Source organism: Dendropsophus ebraccatus, chromosome 3 (assembly GCF_027789765.1).
Source record: "Dendropsophus ebraccatus isolate aDenEbr1 chromosome 3, aDenEbr1.pat, whole genome shotgun sequence".
NCBI lineage: Eukaryota > Metazoa > Chordata > Amphibia > Anura > Hylidae > Dendropsophus > Dendropsophus ebraccatus.
The window spans coordinates 188,420,215-188,437,412 of record NC_091456.1 but is presented as its reverse complement, the minus strand read 5'-3'; the positions used below and the strand labels follow the sequence as shown (position 1 = coordinate 188,437,412).

The 17,198-nt window shown below is 46.2% G+C and overlaps 2 pseudogenes; both read left to right on the top strand.

Moving 5' to 3' along the window:
- The window catches only part of LOC138786597 (zinc finger protein 208-like), a 646,972-nt pseudogene that overhangs the window by 340,518 nt on the left and 289,256 nt on the right, over window positions 1-17,198 (top strand).
- Window positions 683-17,198, top strand: part of LOC138787585 (zinc finger protein 585A-like) — a 42,151-nt pseudogene continuing 25,635 nt past the window's right edge.

Sequence of the window (17,198 nt, the reverse complement as noted above, 5' to 3'; positions counted from 1 at the left end):
GGACAATATATCACTATCAGTCTCCTGCTGCTGCATCTATAGTGACTGTCCTCATCTTACAGCGCACCTGTTGTAAAAAAAAAAAAAAATTAAGAGATCAACAGGAAATGTGATTGCAAGAAATTATGTAATATACTCACATTAGTTTTTTATTTTTTAAATTTCCATGATTAAATCAACATTATACATACGGCCGAGCTGTGCTCCATGTTCTCTTTGTGCCAATATTTGGTCTTTTTTCTGTTTAAAAAATTAGACCAAACACACAAAGTCCCAGCGCTCTCAGACATGGCTCGGTAATGACTGACAGTAATGTTCAGCGAGAACTAAAATGCTGGAGAGCTTGTTACTAGAGTTGTGACTTATGCAGAAAACGAGAGAAAAAGCAGTGATCTGCCCCCAGTAACGCCATGCTGGTTGGGGTCCTGCAGGTTATCGGTATGTAGGGGGTCAGTAGTCCTATTTTTTATCTGAGAAGAGTTTCCATTACTTTTACTACTAAGGACGTCATCTCACCGGCCTCCAGCTTCTAGATTCTTCTCCCTGACACTTCCTGTGGATGGGAACAGATCTGATCATTCTTATTATGTTACATAAAAAAGAGTAACTTTCCATGTCTGCAATATGTTTATGCTTCTATTACTGGGAAATAAGAGAAATGCTGTTTTCTCCTTTGCAGATGATTCTACCAGGAGCTCAGGGGGACATCAGATCTCCTCAGAGGATCATATCACACAAGATACATATGAGGAGCCGTCCACTATCCCAGATACACCCTCAGCCCCTCACAGCAAAGATCTCTCATCTCATCCTGTTATACAAGTCCCATCTTCTGCTCCATCACAGCAAGCTGACATTTACAGAGAAGACCATGAACAGCAAAGAGAAAATACAGGAAAGCCTCACCAAAAATATCTTAAAGGGAAGAAAGCATTATCATGTTCAGAATGTGGGAAATGTTTTACTTATAAATCAAACCTTGTTATGCATCAAAGAAGTCACACAGGGGAGAAGCTATTTTCATGTTTAAACTGTGGAAGAAGTTTTACTCAGAACTCATCTCTTGTTCAGCATCAGAGAATTCACACAGGGGAGAAGCCATTTTCATGTTCAGAATGTGGAAAATGTTTTACTCATAAATCACATCTTATTTTACATCAGAAAACTCACACAGGGGAGAAGCCATTTTCATGTTCGGAATGTGGAAGATGTTTTACTCAGAAATCACATCTTATTTTACATCAGAAAACTCACACAGGAGAGAAGCCATTTTCATGTTTAGAATGTGGGAAAGGTTTTACTCAGAAATCAAGGCTTGTATCCCATCAAAGAATTCACACAGGGAAGGCACAATTTTCATGTTTAGACTGTGGAAGAAGTTTTTCTCGGAACTCATCTTTTGTTCAGCATCAGAGAACTCACACAGGGGACAAGCCGTTTTCATGTTCAGAATGTGGAAAATGTTTTACACAGAAATACGATCTTATTTTGCATCAGAAATCTCACACAGGGGAGAAGCTATTTTCATGTTTGGAATGTGGGAAATGTTTTACTCACAAATCAACGCTTGTTACCCATCAAAGAATTCACACAGGGGAGACGCAATTTTCATGTTTAGACTGTGGAAGAAGTTTTACTCGGAACTCATCTCTTGTTCAGCATCGGAGAACTCACACAGGGGAGAAGCCATTTTCATGTTCGGAATGTGCTAAAAGTTTTACTAGTACATCAGCTCTTTTTCTGCATCAAAGAACTCACACAGGGGAAAAGCCATTTCCATGTTCAGAATGTGCGAAATGTTTTGTTAATAAATCAAGTCTTGTTAATCATCAAAGAACTCACACAGGGGAGAAGCCATTTTCATGTTCAGAATGTGGGAGGTGTTTTGCCCAGAGAGCAGAGCTTGTTACGCATCAAAGAATTCACACAGGGGAGAAGCCATTTTCATGTTCGGAATGTGGGAAATGTTTTACTCAGAAATCAGTTCTGGTTAAGCATCGGAGAACTCACACAGGGGAGAAGCCATTTTCATGTTCAGGCTGTGGGAGGTGTTTTACTCACAAATCAGGTCTTGTTAGGCATCAGAGAAGTCACACAGGGGAGAAGCCATTTTCATGTTCAGACTGTGGGAGGTGTTTCACTCATGAATCAGATCTTGTTAAGCATCAGAGAACTCACAAAGGGGAGAAGCCATTTTCATGTTCAGATTGTGGAAAATGTTTTACTCATAAATCAGCTCTTGTTAAGCATCAGAGAACTCACACAGGGGAGAAGCCATTTTCATGTTCAGAATGTGGAAGGGGTTTTACTCAGAAATCAGATCTTGTTAGGCATGAGAGAATTCACACAGGGGAGAAGCCATTTTCATGTTCAGAATGTGGGAGGGGTTATTATCAGAAATCAAGTCTTCTTTACCATATAAACATTCACACAGGGGAAAAGCCCTTTTCATGTTCAGAATGTGGTAAATGTTTTACTCAGAAATCAGATCTTGTTAAGCATCAGAAGACTCACACAGGGGAGAAGCCATCTTCATGTTTAGACTATGGGAAATAATTTAATTGGAAATCACATCTTGTTAACCATTGAAGAACTCTCAAAAGGGAGAGGCCATTTTCTTTTTCACAATGAGGTAAATGAATATAAAGAATTCTAAATGATTATGAAGGAAAATCTGCATATTATAGTAAAATAGTTCTGTGTATAGTATTAGTAACTATACTCACTGCACTTACTGACAGCCGCTCCCTGTGTATTTTTGGGGTCCCTCATATAGGGGGAAAGCTTAGTCATGGGGGATTCTCCACAACAGGTTATGAGAGAGGAGTCTATCTGTTTTGTGCTGGTATTCTGTATTTCGGTGTAGAATTATTGGTGGGTTTAGTATTGGTATTTGTTCTTTTAGTGTTAGGCCGGAGCATTTTCTTAGTTTTTCTCTATATGATTTCAGATTCTAGTTTGTCTAATTTTTTGCAGAGGTCGATTTGATATTTATTAATAAATTCTATATATACAGTCCAGGACCTGTATGTGCGGCTGTGCTGGTGTCTTGCAGAGGATAGTAGACTTGTGCTGTAGTACGCCATCTTGGATCCTCTGGGTGGTCTCCTCCAAGTATCTGAGGTCACAGGGGCACGTGATCAGGAATATGATGTACAATGAGTCACAAGTGTAAAAACCTTTTATGGGAACACGGACGTCTCCTTCCATCATTCAGGTCTACAGAGTTCTCCCTAATGCAAATGGCTGCCATTGTTTAGAGGTTCAACTGGTCCTGGATTATGACGTTTGCCTCCAGCTCTACCGACTTCTCAATAGCTCCAGTGACCCGATTTTCTGTTCCTTCAAGATAATATACTGTACTATACACTATATTATTATATATACTGTACTTTATACTGCTCTTTCTGGCTTTTGCATTGATAGTGAATCTTATTCTTTAGTGTAATTGTACAAACATAAAAATCACAATATAATTCATTAAAAAATATGAAAACTACTTGCTGATATCATTAATCTAGCACCTCATGTAGCTTGTGCACAGGCCTCCCTGGCAGCTCCCGGCCTGCCCTGCTGCATCACCTCATCCTCCCCGGCAGCTCCCGGCCTGCCCGGCTGCATTACCTCATCCTCCCCATCTGCTCCCGGCCTGCCCTGCTGCATCACCTCATCCTCCCCTGCAGCTCCCGGCCTGTCCTGCTACATCACCTCATCCTCCCCTGCAGCTCCCGGCCTGCCCTGCTGCATCATCTCATCCTCCCCGGCAGCTCCCGGCCTGCCCTGCTGCATCACCTCATCCTCCCCGTCTGCTTCCGGCCTGCCCTGCTGCATCACCTCATCCTCCCCGGCCTGCCCTGCTGCATCACCTCATCTTCCCCTGCAGCTCCCGGCCTGCCCTGCTGCATTACCTCATCCACCCCGGCAGCTCCCGGCCTGTCATGCTGCATTACCTCATCCTCCCCTGCAGCTCCCGGCCTGCCCTGCTGCATTACCTCATCCTCCCCGGCAGCTCCCGGCCTGTCATGCTGCATTACCTCATCCTCCCCGGCAGCTCCCGGCCTGCCCTGCTGCATTATCCCTGTCCGGGATGAATGCCTGTTTGTCTACAGCAGTGCTTCTCAAACTGTAAGGCGGGCCTCACCAGTGAGGCGCCCCCTAGTTGTTGGTGAGGCCCAGCTAGGGAGCCAGTTTTCAGAAAGTAACTATGATCTGCACAGTCCTTTTGCTGTTTGCAAAATCTCCATTTTAGCAACATTAGTAACATTAGTTTATTTTGTACTTGCTTTATTAGTGTATAGAGCTTGGGAGACAGGTGACAGGTAGCCTTAGCATTATTTTCAGCTTTTAAATAGTCTTATATCACAGATAGTGAGGCCTGGCATCCTCCTGGTCAGTCTGGTGAGGCCCAGGCATTGCCTTGGTCTGTTGGGTGAGGCTCCAGTAGAAAAAGTTTGAGAAGCACTGGTCTACAGGGAGGGGGTGGTGGTGGTGGTAGCGATAAGTACTAAAGCCACCTCTGGCAGCTATAGAAGCCAAATCACGGAGTGGCATCAATTAGGTCAGCTATGACCCCTTGGAGAAGAACAGGCCATAATTTTTGCAACTAGGCAGTTAATTCACCAGTATTCCGGGAGGCTGCAGCTGCCTTCCAAGCAAGGTGAAGAGGTCTGGCGTCCTGACCCTCCGTAATGTGTTGCAACAACCATATTGCTCCGACTGAGGTGGAGGCTGATACGCCTATTTGGCCAACCTTCTTCTTTGAGGCCCTCTCAAAGTCCGACAACTATGCATACTGCCGCCAGTTACATCTTGGAGACATCCGTAGTCACAATACCTTCCATCCAAATCAATAGATTAGTTTGAATAGCCCTACGTTGCGAGCACTTGTGCTTTAAAATGAAAATACAATTGCAGAGGTATGTAATGTCATGCGTCCAGCATAATAACAAGGTAACCCCATACCCACCAAACCAGTTGCACAAATCACGGTAGAACAAACCGTAAAATATTAGAGAAAAAGAGGTAAAGAAAAAGAAAGCAAAAGCTCAAACTGTGCCCAGGCTGTAACAAGGGTAGAAAAAGAGGAAGAAAAGATGAAAGATTTCTCTCCATCTGGGGGTGGCAAAGGACATTGTGTAAGGATCTAGAAACTGCCTCCAGGTCCATATGTTAAAAGGAAGGAAGCCTGCAGGGCTCAGCGCAGCAACGGCAAGAGATCTGGAGAGTCTCTGAACATGAGGCAACCCCTCCGTGGAATTCTGTTGGCTGTCCGCGCGCACGGCCGCGCGCCTTTCCGCCGGCTCCATAGACACCATTCTATGGGCTGGCATATTCTGCTATCCGCCGAAAGAAGTGTCATGTCACTTCTTTCGGCGGATAGCGGAATAAGCCGGCCCATAGAATGGAGCCGGCGGAAAGGCGCGCGGACATACTGGGGAATTCCACTGACATTATCAGCGAGAATTCCGTAGTATGAACTCACCCTTTAGAATATGCTGCAGTACGATTGGGATGTTCCGCTATCAACTCCTCATATGTGCTAATTGCATTGAGTTCAGCAAGCCACTCAGACATAGGGGGACTAACTGTTGTCTTCCAGTGACTAAGGGCCCTATTCCACGGGACGATTATTGTTCGGATAATCTTTAAATTGTTCGGAACAAAGTGATAATTGTTCAGTTGAATAGCAGTTAACGATTAAACGAGGAACGAGAAATCATTGATCGCTTAATTAGACCTGGACCTATTTTTATTGTTGTTCATTCGCATGGAATAAGTCATCGTTCACAGTAGCGACTAACGCAATAGCGACGACAAGACGATTGCAAGAACAATCATAAGTAACGATCATCTTTCCGTGTAATTGGACGAACGATTTCAGGTTATTCGCAATACCATTCGTTAGAGATCGTTTATCGTTAAAGATTATTCGAGCGATAATCGTCCTGTGGAATAGGGCCCTAAGGATGATTAAGCGTGTGGCCGCCAGGAAGTTCCTCAAAACACTGTTTTTGATCAAGGACAGAGGGCCCAGTGTAATTTGGGGAGAGTATGTCATCTGTTTTTCTGAGTATGCCTCATATACCTTAAATACACCTTATACCTTAAATATATAATAAATATACCTTAAAATCTTTAATAATGGGGTGTGCCCACCGGACCCGCATTGCTAACAATCTCCAAAGGCAGTGGGGTACATGCGGTGTATATCAGCCGGGCACCTACACCACCTAGACGGTATTTTAACATTTTTCTTCTTTGCGTGTGAGGCCATGGAAAGGCCATGTGTGAGCGTGAAGATCTTCTGGATCGGATCTGCGGAGAAGGTTAGTGAGCAGAGATGAGCGAACCGGGTTCGGGTTCGAGTCCATCCGAACCCGAACGATCGGTATTTGATTAGCTGGGGCTGCTGAACTTGGATAAAGCTGTAAGGTTGTCTGGAAAACATGGATACAGCCAATGACTATATCCATGTTTTCCACATAGCCTTAGGGCTTTATCCAACTTCAGCAGCCACCGCTAATCAAATGCCGAAAGTTCGGGTTCGGATGGACTCAAGCATGCCCGAGGTTCGCTCATCTCTATTAGTGAGCAATTGGCTTTCCATTTCCTAAAAAAGGGAGCAGGTTCCGCATTACTTAGCGACTGCAGCATCTGATAAAGCCGAGAGAAAGTTTGTGTCCCCATGGAGAAACCATTTGTCACAATCAGAAAGTGATGTAGGGAGAGCCGCCCGAGACGGTTTGAACAGATTCAAACCACATAAGTGAGACATCGGGAAAACTAGTCTTAAGAGAATCCAAGGAAGGCAAAGCCCCTAGTGCAGGCATGTCCAAACTTTTTTCGAAGAGTGCCAAATTTGATGAAGTGAACATGTGCGAGGGCCGACCATTTTGCTTGACATTCTTTGGACCATTAAAATGAATGCAAATAAACTTTTTTTTACAAAGTTTATTGAAAACGGCATACTTTTTATACTTAAAAAATCCTGGGGCACACCACCAACCAAAATGGCACAAAATGACACTAAAACAGTACATATTATACCTATAGTTAATAATATAGATTCTAAATGTATTTATACTCGGTGTGAAACCTGGGCCTGTTTCGATAAACACAAAAGGGATATCCCTGTTTCTCTCCCCCATCCCCATGTTTTCCTCCCCCTGCTTCTCTCCCGTTTCTCCCCATCCCCATGTTTCTCTCCCCTGTTTCTCCCCCATCCCCATGTTTCTCTCCCCCCTGCTTCTCCCCCATCCCCATGTTTTCCTCCCCCCTGCTTCTCTCCCCTGCTTCTCCCCCATCCCCATGTTTCTCTCCCCCTGCTTCTCCCCCATCCCCATGTTTCTCTCCCCCCTGCTTCTCCCCCATCCCCATGTTTCTCTCCCCCTGCTTCTCCCCCATCCCCATGTTTTTCTCTCCCCCTGCTTCTCCCCCATCCCCATGTTTTTCTCTCCCCCCTGCTTCTCCCCCATCCCCATGTTTCTCTCCCCCCTGCTTCTCCCCCATCCCCATGTTTCTCTCCCCCCTGCTTCTCTCCTGTTTCTCCCCCATCCCTGCTCACCTTCCTTGAGATGCTCGCCGCGGGTGCCGTCCCCCTCACCTACTGGCCCGGACGTGCTCCTGCAATCAGGGGACACCGGGAGCGTGGTGCGCCACGCACCACGCTCCCGGTGTCCCCTGATTGCAGGAGCACGTCCGGGCCAGTAGGTGAGGGGGACGGCACCCGCGGCACACTGGTTGGAAAACACTGTTCTAGTGCACGGGAAAGGAAAGCCGAAATCTCGGACATCACGAGATTTCGGCTTTCCTTTTCTGTGCACTAGAGTGGCGTGTTGCTGCCGGATACCTGGGGGGCCGTAAAAGTTCGGAACGCAGGCCGCAAATGGCCCGCGGGCCGGACTTTGGACATGCCTGCCCTAGTGGGAATACCTGTTGTAAGTGAAACCCAGAGGCACTATTCCAGGCCAAGAAAAGGCCAGGAGACATCAAGCCAGGTTGAAAGGAAATACAGTGGTACCTTGGATTAAAAGCGTTTTGCAAGAAGAGCTCACAGTTTTCCAAAATTGTAACTTGGTTTAAGAGCTCCCTGTACTGGAGGGGGAGAGGCATGGTCTGTATAGCGGGGTCTACAGCTCTGAACTCTGACCCAGGAAGTCTCCATCACCTTCCAAATCACTGCAGATCCACTTCAGGCTGGGGCTTACATCAGGGGACAGGACTGTGGAGGTAATCTCTCCATAGCTGTAACCCCTCTCTCCTGCATGTATGTGCCCACATCTGCCCTGCTCATTCCTTCATGCTCCCTGCAGTCTCTGTCCGTCCTTGTGTTTCCCATCCTCTCCATTACTGTACAATAACTTATAATGTGATTATATATCTGTTTTTAAATTTTTGTTTCATTTGTTTTACATGGTATTCAGAATAAAAATGAAAAAAAAAAATCATGTTTTGGGGTGTGGAACCAATTGTCTGCATTTCAATTATTTCTTATGGGAAAATTTGCTTTACTTTTAGAGTGATTTGGATGGCCGTGGAACGAGTTATCCAAGGGACCACTGTACCAAACTTCAAAACCAATTTGTCCCAAATACATAGAGCATGGGGGCCTAAAGGCGAAGAAGTCGCTTCTTACTGTACGGGAGCCATTAATATGTCAGAGGGGGAGACGGACCCCTTGAGCGCCACTCAAAGCTTTGTCTGGGCATTGTGCGACGAGTCTAGCAAACGAGTGAGGATCACCGCTTCATAATACAACTGACGGTCCGGGACACCCGCTCCTCTCAGATGTTTTGGCTTAGACAAGAGCTTCCATCCCAGTCTTGTTCTTGAGGCAGCCCAGACAAAGCGTGTGATCACTCGCTGAAGTGTATGGAAAGGAAGCTGACACACAGTGACTCACAGGTGATGTCTTCTTTGATCTGAGGCGTTTACTTTCCCTTTTCCTCTCCATCTGGCCCAGACCTCCATGATGATTTCTTGCAGCTACAATTCATCTCTTCAGAACACCTCAGGCTCCGCACTTTGCCTTCAACTTCCTTCCCTTTCTCCCTCTTATAGGCTCCCATACAGTAGTAATCCTGCTGATTGGTGTCATGTGCAGTAAAGTGAGGAGGTATACATTCGGGGGGTGTCTTAGTTTAGAGTAGGGGTGCTTTATTTTCGGGGTGATGCCTTACTTTAGGCTAGTTGGTAGGGTAGTTGAGGTGTCTTATTTTAGGAGGGCGTCTTATTTTCGAAGAAACACAGTAGTAATAATGCCTCCTTATGTGCTCCCAGGGTAATAACTCCTGATGTGCACACCCCCCCCCCCACACACACACACACAATAATAATAATAATGCTCCTGCTATGTACCCCCACACACATAATAATAATAATAATAATGCTTCTGCTATGTACCCCCCTCACATAGTAATAATGCACCTGCTATGTACCCCCACACATAGTAATAATGCCCCTGCTATGTACCCCCTCACTTAGTAATATTGCCCCTACTATGTACCCCCTCACATAGTAATAATGCCTCCTTATGTGCTCCCAGGGTAATAACTCCTGATGTGCACCCCCCCCCCACACACACACAATAATAATAATGCTTCTGCTATATACCCCCCTCACATAGTAATAATGCACCTGCTATGTACCCCCACACATAGTAATAATGCCCCTGCTATGTACCCCCTCACTTAGTAATATTGCCCCTACTATGTACCCCCTCACATAGTAATAATGCCCCTACTATGTACCCCCTCACATAGTAATAATGCCCCTACTATGTACCCCCACACATAGTAATAATGCTCCTGCTATGTACCCCCACACATAGTAATAATGCCCCTGCTATATACCCCCCTCACATAGTAATAATGCTCCTGCTATGTACCACCACACATAGTAATAATGCCCCTTCTATGTACCCCCACACATAGTAATAATGCCCCTGCTATGTACCCCCACACATAATAATGCTCCTGCTATGTACCCCCTCACATAGTAATAATGCTCCTGCTATGTATCCCCCTCACATAGAAATAATGCCCCTGGTATATACCCCTCTCACATACTAATAATGCTCCTGCTATGTACCCCCCTTCCTCGACATGCACTTCCTCCTCCCCCCCCCCCCCAGTAGTCCTCCTACCACCATACAGAGATTACATATTGCCTCAAAACTGCTCTGAACAAAACAAAGATATTACCAATGATGCCATTACATAATACTGCCACACCATGACCCCTATGACTACAAGCCTATAACAGAGTGCAGATACATCCAGTGACTCAAAGGGGGCATCTTCTCTGATCAGCGTCTTTTACTTCTTTTTTTCTCTCTCCATCCAGCGTGGGCCACCTTGAAGTCTTCTCCCGGCTATAAATCCTCTCTCCAGAATCTGTCACAGAAATATTTTAGGCTCCAACACATACAGCAGTTAGGTCCTCTGTGCTTCCCGCAGTTTTAAGGTGTCCCTGTGCCCCCACTTAATAATTAGGTATGCTCTGTGCCCCAGTATAGTAGTAAGGTATATAGGCACCTCTGAGCTGCCCTCAGTAGTATATACCCCCACACATAGTAATAATGCTCCTGCTATGTACACCCACACATAGTAATAATGCCCCTGCTATGTACCCCCACACATAGTAATAATGCTCCCGCTATGTACACCCACACATAGTAATAATGCCCCTGCTATGTACCCCCACACATAGTAATAATGCCCCTGCTATGTACCCCCACACATAGTAATAATGCTCCTGCTATGTACACCCACACATAGTAATAATGCTCCTGCTATGTATCCCCCTCACATAGAAATAATGCCCCTGGTATATACCCCTCTCACATACTAATAATGCTCCTGCTATGTACCCCCTCACATACTAATAATGCTCCTGCTATGTACCCCCCTCACATACTAATAATGCTCCTGCTATGTACCCCCCTCCCATAGTAATAATGCTCCTGCTATGTACCCCTCTCACATACTAATAATGCTCCTGCTATGTACCCCCTTACATAGTAATAATGCCACTGCTATGTACCCCCCTCACATAGTAATAATGCGCCTGCTATGTATCCCCCTCACATAGTAATAATGCCCCTGCTATGTACCCCCCTCACATAGTAAAAATGTCCCTGCTATGTACCCCCCTCACATAGTAATAATGCCCCTGCTATGTACCCCCCTCACATAGTAAAAATGTCCCTGCTATGTACCCCCCTCACATAGTAATAATGTCCCTGCTATGTAACCCCCTCACATAGTAATAATGCCCCTGCTATGTACCGCCCCTCACATAGTAATAATGCTCCCGCTATGTACCCCCACACATAATACTAATGCCCCTGCTATGTACCCCCTCACATAGTAATAATGCGCCTGCTATGTACCCCCTCACATAGTAATAATGCTCCTGCTATGTAACCCCCTCACATAGTAATAATGCCCCTGCTATATACCCCTCTCACATACTAATAATGCTCCTGCTATGTACCCCCCTCACATAGTAATAATGCTCCTGCTATGTACCCCCCTCACATAGTAATAATGCTCCTGCTATGTACCCCCCTCACATAGTAATAATGTCCCTGCTATGTAACCCCCTCACATAGTAATAATGCCCCTGCTATGTACCGCCCCTCACATAGTAATAATGCTCCTGCTATATACCCCCCTCACATAGTAATAATGCACCTGCTATGTAACCCCCTCATATAGTAATAATGCCCCTGCTATGTACCCCCCTCACATAGTAATAATGCCCCAGCTATGTAACCCCCTCACATAGTAATAATGCCCCTGCTATGTACCACCCCTCACATAGTAATAATGCTCCCGCTATGTACCCCCACACATAATAATAATGCCCCTGCTATGTACCCCCCTCACATAGTAATAATGCTCCTGCTATGTATCCCCCTCACATAGTAATAATGCTCCTGCTATGTATCCCCCTCACATAGTAATAATGCCACTGCTATGTACCCCCCTCACATAGTAATAATGCTCCTGCTATGTATCCCCCTCACATAGTAATAATGCCCCTGCTATGTATCCCCCTCACATAGTAATAATGCCCCTGCTATGTACCCCCTCACATAGTAATAATGCCCCTGCTATGTCTGTTTTCTGTCTACACAGTCGCACAGTTGTGAAGAGTTCTCAAAAGAAATGGAGGTGGTTTCACGACCTAGGTGACAATATAGGGACCTAATCCCATAATTTACCGTCCTTAATGGTGCGTTTACACAGAAAGATTTATCTGACAGATTTTAGAAGCCAAAGCCAAGAATGGATTTGAAAAGAGGATAGATCCCAGTCTTTCCTTTATGACCTGATCCTTGTTTATAGTCTGTTCCTGGTTTTGGCTTCAAAGATCTGTCAGTTAAATCTGTCTGTGTAAACGCACCATTATGGACGGTAAATTATGGGATTAGGTCCCTATATTGTCGCCTAGGTCGTGAAACCACCTCCATTTCTTTTGAGAACTCTTCACAACCTCAGAATCACGAGACCTCGGCTACACGAGGAGGCTGCAGAGAAACACCCCTAGGACCTTATTTTCTAGCAACAGAAGAGGCGATTTGATCTTTAACAATAGAAAGAATATCTTTCATAAGGGACGACCTTTCCTCATGTAATATTAGGCTAATACGAGATTCACATCATTGTGAGACCCCCAGATGAGAGTTATACATAATACATCTGTTAGACAGTCAAACTTAAAAAATTCCGCTCCATCATATCATGGGGTGTAATATATATATATATATATATATATATATATATATATATATATATATATATAGATATATACAAAAATGGTTATTTCCTTATGTCACAATTTTTTTGAAACAAAAAACAAACCCCAACATGTCACTGTCTCTATAACTTGTCCTGTGTCCTTGAGCATCAATTACAGCTGACAGTGATTCCTCCTATGGGTCACAAGTCGCCATATTGTCTGCTGAGGCATGGCATCCCACTGTATTTGAAGGGGCTTTCAGGTCATTGAGGTTCTGGCGTTCAAGTCTCTACACAGCCACTCAGCTGATCCCATGGGTTTTCTATTGGATTCACTGAAGAAAGTGTAGCTGCTCCATATTAGGTCCCCCAGTCTCCAGCAGCAGCCGCTCCATGTGAGGTCCCCCAGTCTCCAGCAGCCGCTCCATGTGAGGTCCCCCGGTCTCCAGCAGCAGCAGCTCCATGTGAGGTCCTCCAGTCTCCAGAGGCTGCTCCATGTGAGGTCCCCCAGTCTCCAGCAGCCGCTCCATGTGAGGTCCCCCAGTCTCCAGCAGCCGCTCCATGTGAGGTCCCCCGGTCTCCAGCAGCCGCTCCATGTGAGGTCCCCCAGTCTCCAGCAGCCGCTCCATGTCAGGTCCCCCAGTCTCCAGCAGCCGCTCCATATGAGGTCCCCCGGTCTCCAGCAGCTGCTCCATGTGATGTCCCTCAGTCTCCAGCAGCCGCTCCATGTGATGTCCCTCAGTCTCCAGCAGCCGCTCCATGTGAGGTCCCCCAGTCTCCAGCAGCTGCTCCATGTGAGGTCCCCCAGTCTCCAGCAGCCGCTCCATGTGAGGTCCCTCAGTCTCCAGCAGCCGCTCCATGTGAGGTCCCCCAGTCTCCAGCAGCCGCTCCATGTGATGTCCCTCAGTCTCCAGCAGCGGCTCCATGTGAGGTCCCCCAGTCTCCAGCAGCCGCTCCATGTGATGTCCCTCAGTCTCCAGCAGCGGCTCCATGTGAGGTCCCCCAGTCTCTAGCAGCCGCTCCATGTGATGTCCCTCAGTCTCCAGCAGCAGCTGCTCCATGTGAGGTCCCCCAGTCTCCAGCAGCAGCCGCTCCATGTGATGTCCCCCAGTCTCCAGCAGCAGCTGCTCCATGTGAGGTCCCCCAGTCTCCAGCAGCTGCTCCATGTGAGGTCCCCCAGTCTCCAGCAGCTGCTCCATGTGAGGTCCCCCAGTCTCCAGCAGCCGCTCCATGTGAGGTCCCCCAGTCTTCAGCAGTCGCTCCATGTGAGGTCCCCCAGTCTCCAGCAGCCGCTCCATGTGAGGTCCCTCAGTCTCCAGCAGCCGCTCCATGTGAGGTCCCCCAGTCTCCAGCAGCCGCTCCATGTGATGTCCCCCAGTCTCCAGCAGCGGCTCCATGTGAGGTCCCCCAGTCTCCAGCAGCCGCTCCATGTGATGTCCCCCAGTCTCCAGCAGCGGCTCCATGTGAGGTCCCCCAGTCTCCAGCAGCCGCTCCATGTGAGGTCCCCCGGTCTCCAGCAGCGGCTCCATGTGAGGTCCCCCAGTCTCCAGCAGCGGCTCCATGTGAGGTCCCCCAGTCTCCAGCAGCCACTCCATGTGAGGTCCCCCAGTCTCCAGCAGCGGCAGTAGTATGGGCTGTCACTGTACTATTCACACAGTGTAGAGGAGTTCTGTATGGACTAGACACACCTGCGCTGTACATTATAACACCACTGCTACTGTAGTGTTAATGTTTTCCACTAAAGGGGTTATCCACCTTAGAGCAAAAAAATGAAATTCTAGCTGCTCTTACCAAGTCCCCCTGAGTATTTTGAGTCGTCTCCCGTCTTTCTAGCTGCTGCCATTACCAAGTTACAAGTTGTTCTAAAAGCCGATCTATATCCAAGATGGCGCTGGACAGTAAACTATATTTCCCATCATGCATCTTCCTGATTGGTCCATTTGCGTACTCACCCCCTTAGCTTTCTTTCCGGCCCACAGCATTGCACAGTAAACACAAAACTGTTTTTTCACTGATTTTGCATCACATCCCCCCAGTGTATATCCATACTAGCTGATGATGTAGCAGAGCTGACGCACACATGGTGTAGCTATATGCAGCATAACGGGCATCTGTTTACTGGGGGTGGGGGGGTGTAGTGTAGGTTTAGATCTCTGCTTGCTGCTCGCTTGCTGTGAATAAAAACATTCTAGTTCCATCCAGACTCTAAGAACATCTATAACACTTACAATACATAGATTTGTGACACAAAGACAGGTACATATACCTGCATTCACTGACAGCAAGTAGAGATAGAACTATAATCTTTAATATTACAGAAACCTAGGCTCAGGAACACATGAAAGTCTATGGAAGCAGCACAGGTGCATGGAGATGATGCAGATGATGTCTCCTTAGGGCCAGGTTACCTATTCAATAGACAGTTAACTCGGCCCCCAGAGAGGAGATCACATGTCCTGTGACTACAAAGGGGGGAGGTTAGGAGCTGAGCGTGGTCAGAGTGGACCCAGAGTAGAGGATTTTAGACAAGAGCCAATAAGAATAAGAAAAAAACAGATAGGTTAAATATGTATATTAAACATAGGGTGGTACTGAAGAGGGGGATTGTTTAGAATATTGTTTTTGTTACCCAGATAACCCTTTAAATTTCACCATGAAGCCAAATATCCATAACTTTTTGTATTTAATGTATACATTACACATATACAGCTCAGCTACATGTACATTAAACACATACAGCTCAGCTACATGTACATTACACATATACAGCTCAGCTACATGTACATTACACACATACAGCTCAGCTACATGTACATTACACACATACAGCTCAGCTAGATGTACATTACACACATACAGCTCAGCTACATGTACATTACACATATACAGCTCAGCTAAATGTACATTACACACATACAGCTCAGCTACATGTACATTATACATATACAGCTCAGCTACATGTACATTACACATATACAGCTCAGCTACATGTACATTACACATATACAGCTCAGCTACATGTACATTACACACATACAGCTCAGCTACATGTACATTACACACATATACAGCTCAGCTACATGTATATTACACATATACAGCTCAGCTACATGTACATTACACACATATACAGCTCAGCTACATGTACATTACACACATACAGCTCAGCTACATGTACATTACACATATACAGCTCAGCTACATGTACATTACACATATACAGCTCAGCTACATGTACATTACACATATACAGCTCAGCTACATGTACATTACACACGCTGCAGACATACACTCACCGGCCACTTTATTAGGTACACCTGTCCAACTGCACGTTACCACTTAATTTCTAATCAGCCAATCACATGGCGGCAACTCAGTGCATTTAGGCATGTAGACATGGTCAAGACAATCTCCTGCAGTTCAAACCGAGCATCAGTATGGGGAAGAAAGGTGATTTGAGTGCCTTTGAACGTGGCATGGTTGTTGGTGCCAGAAGGGATGGTCTGAGTATTTCAGAAACTGCTGATCTACTGGGATTTTCACGCACAACCATCTCTAGGGTTTACAGAGAATGGTCCGAAAAAGAAAAAACATCCAGTGAGCGGCAGTTCTGTGGGCGGAAATGCCTTGTTGATGCCAGAGGTCAGAGGAGAATGGGCAGACTGGTTCGAGCTGATAGAAAGGCAACAGTGACTCAAATAGCCAACCGTTACAACCAAGGTAGGCAGAAGAGCATCTCTGAACGCACAGTACCTCCAACTTTGAGGCAGATGGGCTACAGCAGCAGAAGACCACACCGGGTGCCACTCCTTTCAGCTAAGAACAGGAAACTGAGGCTACAATTTGCACAAGCTCGTCGAAATTGGACAGTAGAAGATTGGAAAAACGTTGCCTGGTCTGATGAGTCTCGATTTCTGCTGCGACATTCGGATGGTAGGGTCAGAATTTGGCGTCAACAACATGAAAGCATGGATCCATCCTGCCTTGTATCAACGGTTCAAGCTGGTGGTGTCATGGTGTGGGGAATATTTTCTTGGCACGCTTTGGGCCCCTTGGTACCAATTGAGCATCGTTGCAACGCCACAGCCTACCTGAGTATTGTTGCTGACCATGTCCATCCCTTTATGACCACAATGTACCCAACATCTGATGGCTACTTTCAGCAGGATAATGCGCCATGTCATAAAGCTAGAATCATCTCAGACTGGTTTCTTGAACATGACAATGAGGTCACTGTACTCCAATGGCCTCCACAGTCACCAGATCTCAATCCAATAGAGCATCTTTGGGATGTGGTGGAACGGGAGATTCGCATCATGGATGTGCAGCCGACAAATCTGCGGCAACTGTGTGATGTCATCATGTCAATATGGACCAAAATCTCTGAGGAGCTTCCAGCACCTTGTTGAATCTATGCCACGAAGAATTGAGGCAGTTCTGAAGGCAAAAGGG